Source organism: Mus caroli, chromosome 2, assembly GCF_900094665.2.
Source record: "Mus caroli chromosome 2, CAROLI_EIJ_v1.1, whole genome shotgun sequence".
NCBI classification, from domain to species: domain Eukaryota; kingdom Metazoa; phylum Chordata; class Mammalia; order Rodentia; family Muridae; genus Mus; species Mus caroli.
In genome coordinates, this window is record NC_034571.1 from 35,910,584 (window position 1) to 35,922,057 (window position 11,474).

Genomic DNA, 11,474 nt, shown 5'->3' on the forward strand with positions numbered 1-11,474 from the left:
AGTGGATTGATGGGCCTTTCATTGCTCTTGTGGCAGTTCGTGGGGAAGTCTCTGATAGAACCTCAACTACTGGGTTATCTTTCTCCCAGAAGGCTTAATGTGGAAGTCGTATATCCACATCCAGATCCTGTCTAACTTAACAGCTTTGTCAGTGGTCAGGATCATGATGTGAGGTCCTTTTCAGTGAAGTTCTAGAGTCTTATGGTTACATCTCTCACCCCAGACTTAGTCACCTAGTTCAATGCATATTCTGTCTAGTCATGTTTGCTACAGAACCAGAGCTTGTGTGTTTCAAATTTAATCTGACAGTTGTTTGATTTTGTAAACTATCTCCATGATGAAAGGATACAACTCCATGCTGCTGCCTTTGGCAGCCTGAGTTCTTTCCAGTGACTTCCACTCAGGTTAAATTGGGATTCTTGAATTTACCTCAGAAGAGCGTTTCAAGATGAGCCAGTATGAGACAGACTTGGAGTTTATTTTTAAGATTTATCTATTTGTCCTTATTTATCTTTTGCATGCATGCCTGCATGAGGTTCTATGCACCACATACACACAGATGCCTGTGACCACAAGGGGATGTCAAGAGCCCCTAGATTAGGATTTATAAGTTGCTAGTATAGGATCTCTCCAATTTCTTTACCAGGGCACTTAGGGCTATGAATTTTCCTCTTAGCACTGCTTTCATTGTGTCCCATAAGTTTGGGTATGTTATGCCATCTTTTTCATTAAATTCCAGGAAGCCTTCAATTTCTTTCTTTATTTTTTCCCTGACCAAGTTATTACTGAGTAGAGAGTTGTTTAATTTCCACATGTAAGTGGGTTTTCTGTTGTTTTGTTGTTTTTGAAGACCAAACTAGGCCTTGGAGATCAGGATGCATGAGATCATTTCAATCTTCTTGTATTGGTTGAGGTTTGTGTGGTACCCAATTATATGGTGAGTTTTGAAGAAGGTACCATGAAGTGATGAAAAGAAGCTGTATTTATTTGTTTTAGGGTGAAATGTTCTGTAGATACCTGTTAAATCTATTTGGTTCATAACCTTTATTAGTTTCACTGTGTCTCTGTTTAGTTTGTCTATCAATTACCTGTCCATTAATGAGAATAAGGTGTTGAAGTCTCCCACTATTATTGTGCTTCTTTTATGAATGTAGGTGCTCTTACATTTGGGGCATAGATATTTAGAATTGAGACTTTCATTTGGTGGAATTTTTCTTTGATAAATGAGATGTCCTTCCTCATCTTTTTTGATAAATTTTGGTTGAAATTCTATTTTATTGGATATTAGGATGGCAACTCCAGCTTGTTCATATTGTTCATCCTTACCAGTTCTTGCTGGCTCCATCTGCCTAGGCAGACTGCCAGTTAGTTTGCTCCCCTGAAGATATCACAGCCTATAGGTATCCCAGGAGAACCACTGCACACAGGGTAACTGGTAAGAACCCTCCTGTAGTATTACAGCTGCTGCTAGGAGCCCAGTAGACTTGGGACCCACCATCCCTAAAACCTGAATTCCTCTCCCCTTCTGGCTTTGAGCCATATGCTTTGGCAGACTGCCAGGTAGTCCACAGCCCCCTTTCCAGTTTTAAAGCCTGGGTTAGAGTGTTTAATTCTGCATTTTGGGCTGAAGTTTTCAGTGGCAAAGCAGTTACCCAAATAACAGACTCTGAGTACACTGCAACCACCACTGTATAACTGGTTCCATCCTGAATGAAGTTGCTCTGTGAAGTAGAAATGTTCCGTATCTGTCCAGGGTATATCATTTATATTTGTCCTGATGTTTTGGACGTTCCTTGGAATTATAGAGCAAGCTTATTGCAGGTCTGAAGGAGGGTCACATAACAGAGTGGTTAGGTTTAGAGCAGATGATGGGTTATAACTTATGTGAGAGTGATTCAAAAATAAGAGTCTGAAAGTGAACTAGTCTGGTGTTGGATAGCCATTGGCTGGGTGGTTTCTTAAGGGTCCTCTCAATAATGTGTGTGTAGGGGGTAATAACAAGTTCCTGCCCCATGGTTGTTTTGTCAATATCCTTGATTAGCAGGGCAGTGACAGCTATGATCCAGAGGTAGGCTGGCCATCCTTAGCTACTAGGTCCAGTTTCTTAAATAAATAAGCCATAGGTCATTTCCAAATGTTTGACTTGGTGAAAAGGTTTGGAATGTCTGGGAAGGCCAGTGTCAGTGCCTCTAATAAGGCTTTTTTCTTTCTTAAATGCCAAATACATCTCAGGGGTCCACTTTATTTTATCTTCTTGGCCCCTGGTGGCCCCAAATAATGGTTTGGCTATCTGAGTGAACATTGATACCCAGAGCCTACAAAACCTAGTAGATCCTAGAAATACCCATATTTGCCTTCAGGTTAATGGAACTGGAATGCTTAGGAATGGTTTGCATTTTGGGGTAGGCTGGCTGGTACTCACCCAAGTCCTCATTTTGTGCCTCATCAAAGATGGTGGGTAAGTTCTTGAATCCTTGAGGCAGGAATAGCCAACTCGGTTTATGTTGAAGCCTCTGTACAAATATTGCTATTTAAAGACAAATAGAGGCTGGCTTCTGTGTCCCAGAGGCAAACTGAAGAAGACATATTTCAAGTCCAGCACAGTATATATAGTATGTTCAGGAAGGAGGTTGATCAGCAGGGTGTAGGAGTTTGGAACTGTAGGATGGATGTCTTCCACCCACTTATTTACCTCCCTTAATTCCTTCACAGGTTGACAGTCATTGGAATGGGGCTTCTTGACCAGGAGAAGGGGTGGGAGTATTCCATGCTGATTGGCAAGGAATCAAAATTCCTGCTCCCCAGATCCAGTTACTATGTAGGGTGATTCCTGTTCTGGATTCTCTGGATAGTAGATATTGCCTGATTCTGGCTGGTGTGGCCCCATCCTTTAATTGGACTACAACTGGGCCCTTGTTTGTTTGTTTGTTTGTTTGTTTGTTGTTTTTTGTTTTTCTGTTCAGTCGTCAGGGAGAGCAAAACAGGGGACCAACCTGAGACTTCTTTAGAGAAAGGAGGGTGGAAAGTAGCTCTGGCCCGTGACAAAAATGGTCTCATCCAAATTGGGGGCATCTCAAACAGGTATTGCCACATGGTGATAGATGGTACTGGGTGCGGGTGGTTCCATCCTCATAGACTACAGTATTCACCCTGTAAATTCTGAGAAGATGGAACATTCCCTTCTCAGGCCATTCTACTTTATAGGTGAACCACTCACTCCTGTAAAAGATCATTAGTTTGCCTTGATGAAAAAAACTAGACTCCAGTTTTCTGCATCTTGGTGAAAGTCCTTGAAATGGTTCAGGACCAAGCCAAGTGCATGTGTCCTATCCTAGGAATCAAAGAAAACAAAGTGTATGAAAGGACAAAAAAACACAAGCAATACACAAAGAGAGACATAGGAAAAAGAAAGCAAAATAAAAGGAAATAGAAATAAAGGGGAAAACAAAATAAATAAAAGGAAAAACAAAGTAAAACGAAAAAGAGAGCAAAATAAAAGGCTATCCCAAAGCCCCACATTCAGTTCAGAAATCAGATGAGAACTATCAAGGTCTCTTGCTCCTGATAGGGGACTCAGAGCTTCCTCCATTGCCTCTGTCTGGGAAATAAAATACAAATCTGCTTTGTTTCTTTCAGCTTCAAGATTTAACTCAAGATATAAGCAAAGAGATGGACAAGACAAAAGACAACCAGGACTTACCAATTTAAAAAACACTCAATTATTTGGGTCAGGGGTCTCCAGTGAATCCTAGATGGATCCCAAATGTAAGGGTCTGTGATTTGCCAGAGAATAATACCCAAGACACAATGACTATGCAAAAGCAAAGAATGTTTTATTCTGCAGAAGTTTAGCACTTGTTGGTCTACCATTTACCAAGTTGGAGATACCCAGTTAAATTGGCAGGCCCAATATAAAGCAGATTAGGGGAATTCCAGGGAGAAGTAGGTGATTTTTATCTTGATTGGTTGGCTTGCTCTCTAGGGATATGAGTGTATTTGGGATTGATGAGGTTTCTAGGGAAATTCCAGAACTGTTGCTGGGGTACCCTGGAAACTGTTTCTGGGGAAGCCTGGAATCAGTTGCTGACTTCTGGTTCCTGCCTCAGGCTAGATGGTGAGGCAGTTTCTGATTGACTTCCCTAAGCCTGTAGTGAATATAAGTTCTTGGAATGCAGTTAGGAGTTACACTGTTTTAGTAAAATCCTAGCAGTTGGTTCTCATCTAAGACTAATGCCCTCACTAGTGCCATGTTGCTGGTTAGGTTTCCAGTACCAGGCATATTGAGTAGGCTATAAGCCCAATTAGAGAACTGTGTTAACTCTTTAGGTAGCCTTCTCTGGATAGCTGCTGCAAAACATTCTAAAAGCAAAGTCAGTTCTCTAAGTAATTCTTGGGATTTCTGACTAGAAATCCTGTTAGGAAAAAAAAATCTAAAAGAGCTATGAAAAATTCTAAAAGAGCTTTTTCAGTTAACTATCAAGATATGGGTGCCACTATTTTATCATTGACATAAATGTGTTATGCTTTCCATAGTTGCTTTTCATAGGCATTACAATTCAGTAGGATTATTGGTTTCTTTCCCCTTTTAGAAGATTACAGAGCATTTTCAGCATCAAAAACCAGCTTCATCTTGCAGAGGGTTTCTGAAAGAAGGGGTGTATCGGAGCTGCAAAAATAAAAAAGTCAAAATCAATTCATGGGTCTGTTCTGCTGAGACAGCTTTCCAGACTGCTCTTCTCTCTGTGTTCTGCTCTGCTTTAGATTTTTTCCTTGCTATTCTAAAAATTCTATGGTTAAGATATATATATATATGTGTATATATATATATATATATATATATATATATATATATATATATATATGCTGTGTTAACTCTTTAGGTAGCCTTCTCTGGATAGCTGCTGCAAAACATTCTAAAAGCAAAGTCAGTTCTCTAAGTAATTTTTGGGATTTCTGACTAGAAATCCTGTTAGAAAAAAAAATCTAAAAGAGCTATGAAAAATTCTAAAAGAGCTTTTTCCTCCCCATGGATTTTTAAGACCAATGTCAGAAATCCTTTTAGAAAAAAATGCTTGAAGAGCTGTTTTCACTCTCCTGAGATCTCCAGACAGCTCTGCTCTCAATAGTGAATAAAGTCTAAAAAAAAAAAAAAAGAATTGTTACGACTTTCTTTTAGCTTATTTCATGCAGGCTGAAAGTCCAGTTTTATTTACATATCAATGTAGTTATTTATTCCAGGTTCCCTTTTGATTATTCTATGAATCAGCATCTAGTCTCCCCATCCCCTGGATTCTTAGATATCAAGCACAGTTTTTGTTTTTTTGTTTGTTTGTTTGTTTGTTTGTTTTTGTTTTTTTTCAACATTGCAAAATAATTCAGAGGTCTGCCTGCCCCAGTTAAGCACAGACAATAAACTAGCTGGGTGGAATCCTGCCCTGGAATTACCATTTCAACCATACCTGGTCCTAAATTCATTTCATTCCTAGCTGACTTTGAACTCATGAATCTGCCTGCATTTGTATCTGCCTGTATTTTATCTCTATGAGACATCATAGTGCAGTTGCATCTGTTCCTTTAGATCTGTGAAGCATCTTATACAATTCATATTCTCATATTTTTGCACAGTTGAGAAATTATATATTTTCAAATCCTGTTTTTAGAGTTTTTTTCCCCCACATCCTTAAGGGTTCTCCTGACAGTCCCAGTGTTTACCATTTTGTGGAGACATTAGCCACATTGCTTCCCAGACTCATGCTATCTCTTGTTTATGATCATGGAGTCATTAATGTTAATAGGGAGGATATTTCTCAGAGGAATGTGGAAATAAGCACATTATTATACAAAAAAGCCTTATGCTCATAGCAACCATCAATACTCATGGAGGAACACATCTGCTGGCCTTGTCCCAGGGACAGTAACTGTGTCATTCTGTAACCACCAAGGCCATGCCAGATCCAGCAGTTCAGTATTATAAAACGTAGTCCTCAGAAAAAATGTTTTCCAGGAAAAAAAGGCATAGGATAAACAGGTTTCAAAATATTCAGTGATTCCAGAATATCAGAAATAACATTACAAATACTGAGAATAAAAGATAGCTTTATAGCAAGAACATTAAAAAGTATGTTGAATTTGGCAGGATTTTAGTTGAAAAAGATTTAGAATATTGACAAAAAGAAAGGAAACAAAATGACATGTTTTAAAACATAGAAAAATTGTAAAGATTCATAGAAAATTAAAAACAAAGAAAAAATTGAGTAACCTAAATTATTGATATTTGGAGAGAATACTTATAATAAAAATTGGATCAGTAACTAATGTAGCATAGAAAATATTTAGATTTTTCCACAAGGGAATTTAGGAGATTTATTTTAAATTAATGTAATAGCTGGTTAACACCTGTTGCATTGGCCTAAAGTAATTCGTATTGCAACATAAGTAATAATCATTTTAAAATGTTTGCATTCTCATCTTCAAGTAGATAGCAAGGTGAAAGTACATTTTAAAGCACATAATGAAAGTCATATTAATGATCAATATAAAATTTGCATAAAATTTCAATTATTAATTGCATTATAAATAGAATAACTGTGGAACCAGTTACTTCATTAGAGGTTTTAAAAGGAATTGTGTTTTAAGCTCTTCTCAAAATGATGTTACAAATATGTGTAATTATTTAACAATTTAACATAGAAGATGGGAATTCTTTTTAAAGCTGTCCATGTTCTCCACTGCTGTGTGATTTTAAAATATTTTCTGTAATGTCGTACAGTATGAAGATCTAAATACTGCATATGGAACACTGGTCATCTTTGAGACCTTAAAAGTTGTTATAGGGTTACTGAAGTGTATTTGTTAACAGTTGATGCTTCTGGCAAAAGGGAGGAGAAGGACTCAGTTATCTTTAAGTGGCTGGCCACTGGGAGTTTGACCAGGCTCCTGTAAGTACATGGGCAACACAATTGGATTTGCTGTATTTTTTTCCCTTTTTTTTTGGGGGGGGCACAAGGATTGGGGGGTGGACCTAGGAAAAATGGGAAGTGAGTGTGCTCAGGGTGCATTGTGTGAAATTCCCAAATATTGATTCCAAAATTTAAAAAAAAGATACACTATTGGGGGAAAAATTGAATTGGGAAAGGCTACGATTGTGATCAGAACTCAGGTTCAAATTTTCTCCACTACTCAAGATTAACTAAAAATTGTGTTTGATTTCATTAATATGGATGGTTGTTTATATACTTCATGGTCTTCATTTCCCGAAGACTCTAGAATCAGACTAAAAGGAAGGAGAGGAGTGGAGAAAGGATGAGAAATATCTTGCACCTTTTCATTTCACAAAGAAAATAAAACTTCTTCAAGACTTTGAAAAAAGAGGTCTGGCATTATTGAAGGATGTGTGTCATTAGGGGTAGACTTGGAGGTTTCAAAAACCCACACCAGGTCCAATATCTCTGTCTGTGATCTGCATATCATTATGTAAAGCTCTCAGCTACTGCTCCATGTCTGTTTCCTTTCTGCCATGATGATCTGAAACTGTAAGCAAGCCCCATTGAAATTTGTTTTATAAGATTTTCCTTCATGATGGTGTTTCTTCTCATCAATAGAACAGTGTGTAAGATGGTCTTCCATACCTGACTGTCTCTTCATTTCACCACTTAAAAGCTGACCTTTCTGACCTAGGGCCTTCTTCAACATGGCACATAATACTGCCTTCCAAAGGACTACTTCTTAAAATCTAGTCATTGCCACTGCTCCCCAGTAAAACTGGATGGACTAATAATACCGAGCTAGGTACCTCTTGTTCTCCTTTGCCTGACACTGCTCTCTCTTTCACATAATATACTCAGCCAGTACTGTTGACCAACATGTCCCTGGTATGGAATATCTCCACATATGACAAACAGTGCCAGACACAAATGTTCTTTCTAAATGTGCTTATCAGGTACACAGGACAAATGGTGGATATGATAAGCCAGTTTTCAGAAGGGCTGATAGAGTTTTTCTTGACTTTGTCTTCAGTATCTGAGGGACCATACTTAAATTGATAGGTGCTGTTTGAAAAGTATTTGAATTCTCACTTTATCACTTCTTAGGAGTGTGACTTGTGATCAAGTCAAAACTCCTTTAGCATTCCCACTGTTAAGCTAAGAATAGTAAACATACTAGCTTCACAAGTGATGGTAAGTATGTAATATATGTGGCTATTTGTGAGAAAATAATGGGTCATGGTAAGTATTAAATAAGAAGTACCTTTAAAATATTATTACCATTTATGATTTTAAATAATACTTTCAATATTATAATTTTCACCCAAACAATTTTTTGAGCCCATTTTCTTCAATTTTTTTTAAAAAAATATATTCTAATTTAGGAAATTATTCCAAAATGTAAGTTTCACAAGGTAAGAAATTTTGTTCAATTTTTGCTCGACTAGAGCACAACTTAAAATGATGCTTAATGTATTATACCTTCCTAGGAAGTACTTGGAATGAGCTTACTCACTTTTACTGATTTATAATTAAAAGTGAGAATATAATTAGATCAACATTCTCTCTTTTTATATATACTCTGTTCAAACAGACACTTGTTTATTCTTTATAATCACAGCTAGTGCTTTGATAGATTTATACTATTAGTCAGATAAAGTAGATAGTTCTACTAAGATAGAAGACAAATATTACAGGTCAAGATAGAGGTGTTGTTTTAATTTTCTAAATAAACACTAGCAAAACAGTTTGGTTGGTAACATCCTCTGAATGCAGAGAACCAGATCATCACAGATGAGAAAGGTGACACAAAAATAATACTGACAATTAAAAAGAGAACTGTGCTTCTATGTTTTGTTTTAGCTCCTTGGCTTTTGTAAAAGGAACCATTGTGCATTTGGATTATATTTATGTTAATATCCAATAATATGGCCTTAATCCTCTTGTCATTTATAGTGAGATTCTTTCCACTTTATCTCTACTGTGAGTATAGTATTATTTGCCATTTAGCTAACAGTCATTCAGTGAGGAGGAAAATAATACTTTAGTAATTTGTATTCATACATATTCATTATTATCCACATGCCTGTATATCTCTTATTCAAAATTTTGTTTACTGCAGTTATGTCTTTATATGTTTTACGCATTGGAAGAAGAACCAGCTATGATTAGCTAAATTTTTCTTTTTCCCCAGCATATAAAACTCACCTGTTTGACAAGAGCAATACTGTCATAGTGAGGGGAAATCTGTTGACAGAATTCAGGATTACTGATTTTGACAGTACTTCTACCTAAACAAGATTCAGAAAAAAGTGTAGCACTTGAGATGTTCATACCCGAAGAAAAATTTTCTTTGACAGTTGACAAAAAGGGAGCATATCAAAATTTTGAAGATGAATCAAAGAAATGCCATAATTTTCAATGGCTAGTAAAATTATGGACACGCTGTTGGTATATTCCCCCTCTCAAAGCTATCTTGAAAAAACAGCCTTTCTGTTCTTCTCACTATTGCCAGGATGATTTTTCTCTAGAGTAGTAATTTTACTGCTGGATGCATTTTAGAATATGCAAGGACAAAGCAAGGAACTGTTTCTTCCCTATCTATAAAAAGGTTTGTAAAGAGCCATGCACAAAAGCTGGGCGTGGTGGTACATGCCTTTAGTCCCAGCAAACTGGAAGCAGAGGCAGGTGAATTTCTGAGCTTGAGGCCAACCTGGTCTACAAAGTGAGTTCCAGGAACACCAGGGCTATACAGAGAAACCCTGTCTCAAAAAACCAAAAAAAAAAAAAAAAAAAAAAAGAGCCATGCACAAGATTATCTGTTTGGCAACAGGCTGAGCAAGGCTGATATTTACCTGGTTTGGTTTAACTTTTCTACTATGAGGAAGAGCTGGACTAACGTTATGACCAAGTTTCCTCTGCTCTCAGCAACCTCCCCACATTGAAGAAGTTTCTTCTGCCTAGCAACCAGAGGAAGCCCTTAGAGGATGAAAAATGTGTAGTGTCATCAGTTAAGATTTTTAGTTAAATCAAGCAGCTATGGGTAACTAACATTCACAAAGCCAACCCTAAGATTTTGCAACAAAGAAGTGTTTTGACTACATTGTGACTCAACTTATTGGGAGGCTAACAAGTTTTCTGAGGCTTATGGATTCATTCATATAAGACATGACTGACAAGGAATTGCTTGGGATGCCATTGGGTTGTAGGTTTAATTTCAAACTTAAAATTATGATTACTTCCTAGGATATTTTCTTGAGTTTCAGTAAAAGAGAACAGGCTTCTCATAACAATTTTTAAGAAGACAATGAAAGTTGACATTGTGGCCTCATCTTTATAGATTGCTTGGTTTGGAGTAATGTCAGGGTATCAGTTTCTATGCAGGGCAGACTGGGGTAGAGATGTATAGCATGGAGTATGGATCTGTAGCTTACTTCCAAGGATATTTAATTATCTTTAATTCTAACAAAGAGATGGTTAAGTTTGTGAGGTAATATGCTATTTTAACTGATTATGAATTCTGGGGTTGGTGATAAATTGTGACAAGGTAAATATGTAATTAGTACAAAATTTTTAATAAAGGTTAGTTCATGCAGACTTATTTCGTACTGAGACCGTGTCCAGGAATAAAGGTTGTTCTCATATAAACTTTGATAGAGAAAATTTATATTTTGTGACTAGATGGATAGTGGACAGGTAGAAAGATTTTCTTGATGGTACTTTTTCAAATTCTTTTATATAATCTTCATTTTTAACACAGAAAAGACATTTGTCACCATGTTATCAATTATGAGGCAATGGGTTGGGTGTAGAGAGCCCAGCAGTCACATTTTGAGTATTTGCCCTTTCTCTCTGTCTTCCTGGGCTTGAATTCAGAGTTCCTCATGAAGGCGTTCACTTGCATGGACAACCTTTGACTGAAGGTAAAAAGAGCCACCCATGGACTTACCCTTCACCTTAAAGAGTTGTTCATAACTCTTCTGGACCTCCTCAGGGCTCAGCTTGGAGATGTTGAGCATCTGCTGGGCTTCCTGGAAGCTGAGGCCAGAGAGATTGGATGCAGCTTCAGACTGGTATCCAACACGACCTTGAGCATCAGCAGCTGCCTGGCTTGCTGCAAACCCCTGCCTCAGGGCACTGGCAAAGATTCTGCACACCTATCACAATGATCTGGGCCAGGTACTTGGCCATGGCCGCTGCTCCACCTTAGAGGGATGGGTGCTGCTTCCTGACCCAGTGAGACCAACTCAAGAGTTGCAGGTGGGTCAGAGGTCAAGGGAGACTGGAGCCTTTTACATAATCTTTAGACAATGTGACATATATTTGGCATATTCTGAGCTCATCACTTTATTACTCATATTATATAATGCTATATATTATAACTTATATGTGTATGTATATAGGTCATATGTGTAAAGATGTATATCTGTTTCAGTCACTGTGTAGACATAATGTAAACATAGAATACTATACGTATTCTATAAATGCCAC

General features: G+C 37.4%; 1 pseudogene; it reads right to left on the reverse strand.

Moving 5' to 3' along the window:
* Window positions 1-10,807: 10,807 nt before the first annotated feature.
* LOC110305865 lies at window positions 10,808-11,174 on the reverse strand (annotated as a pseudogene).
* Between the last annotated feature and the right edge of the window lie 300 nt (window positions 11,175-11,474).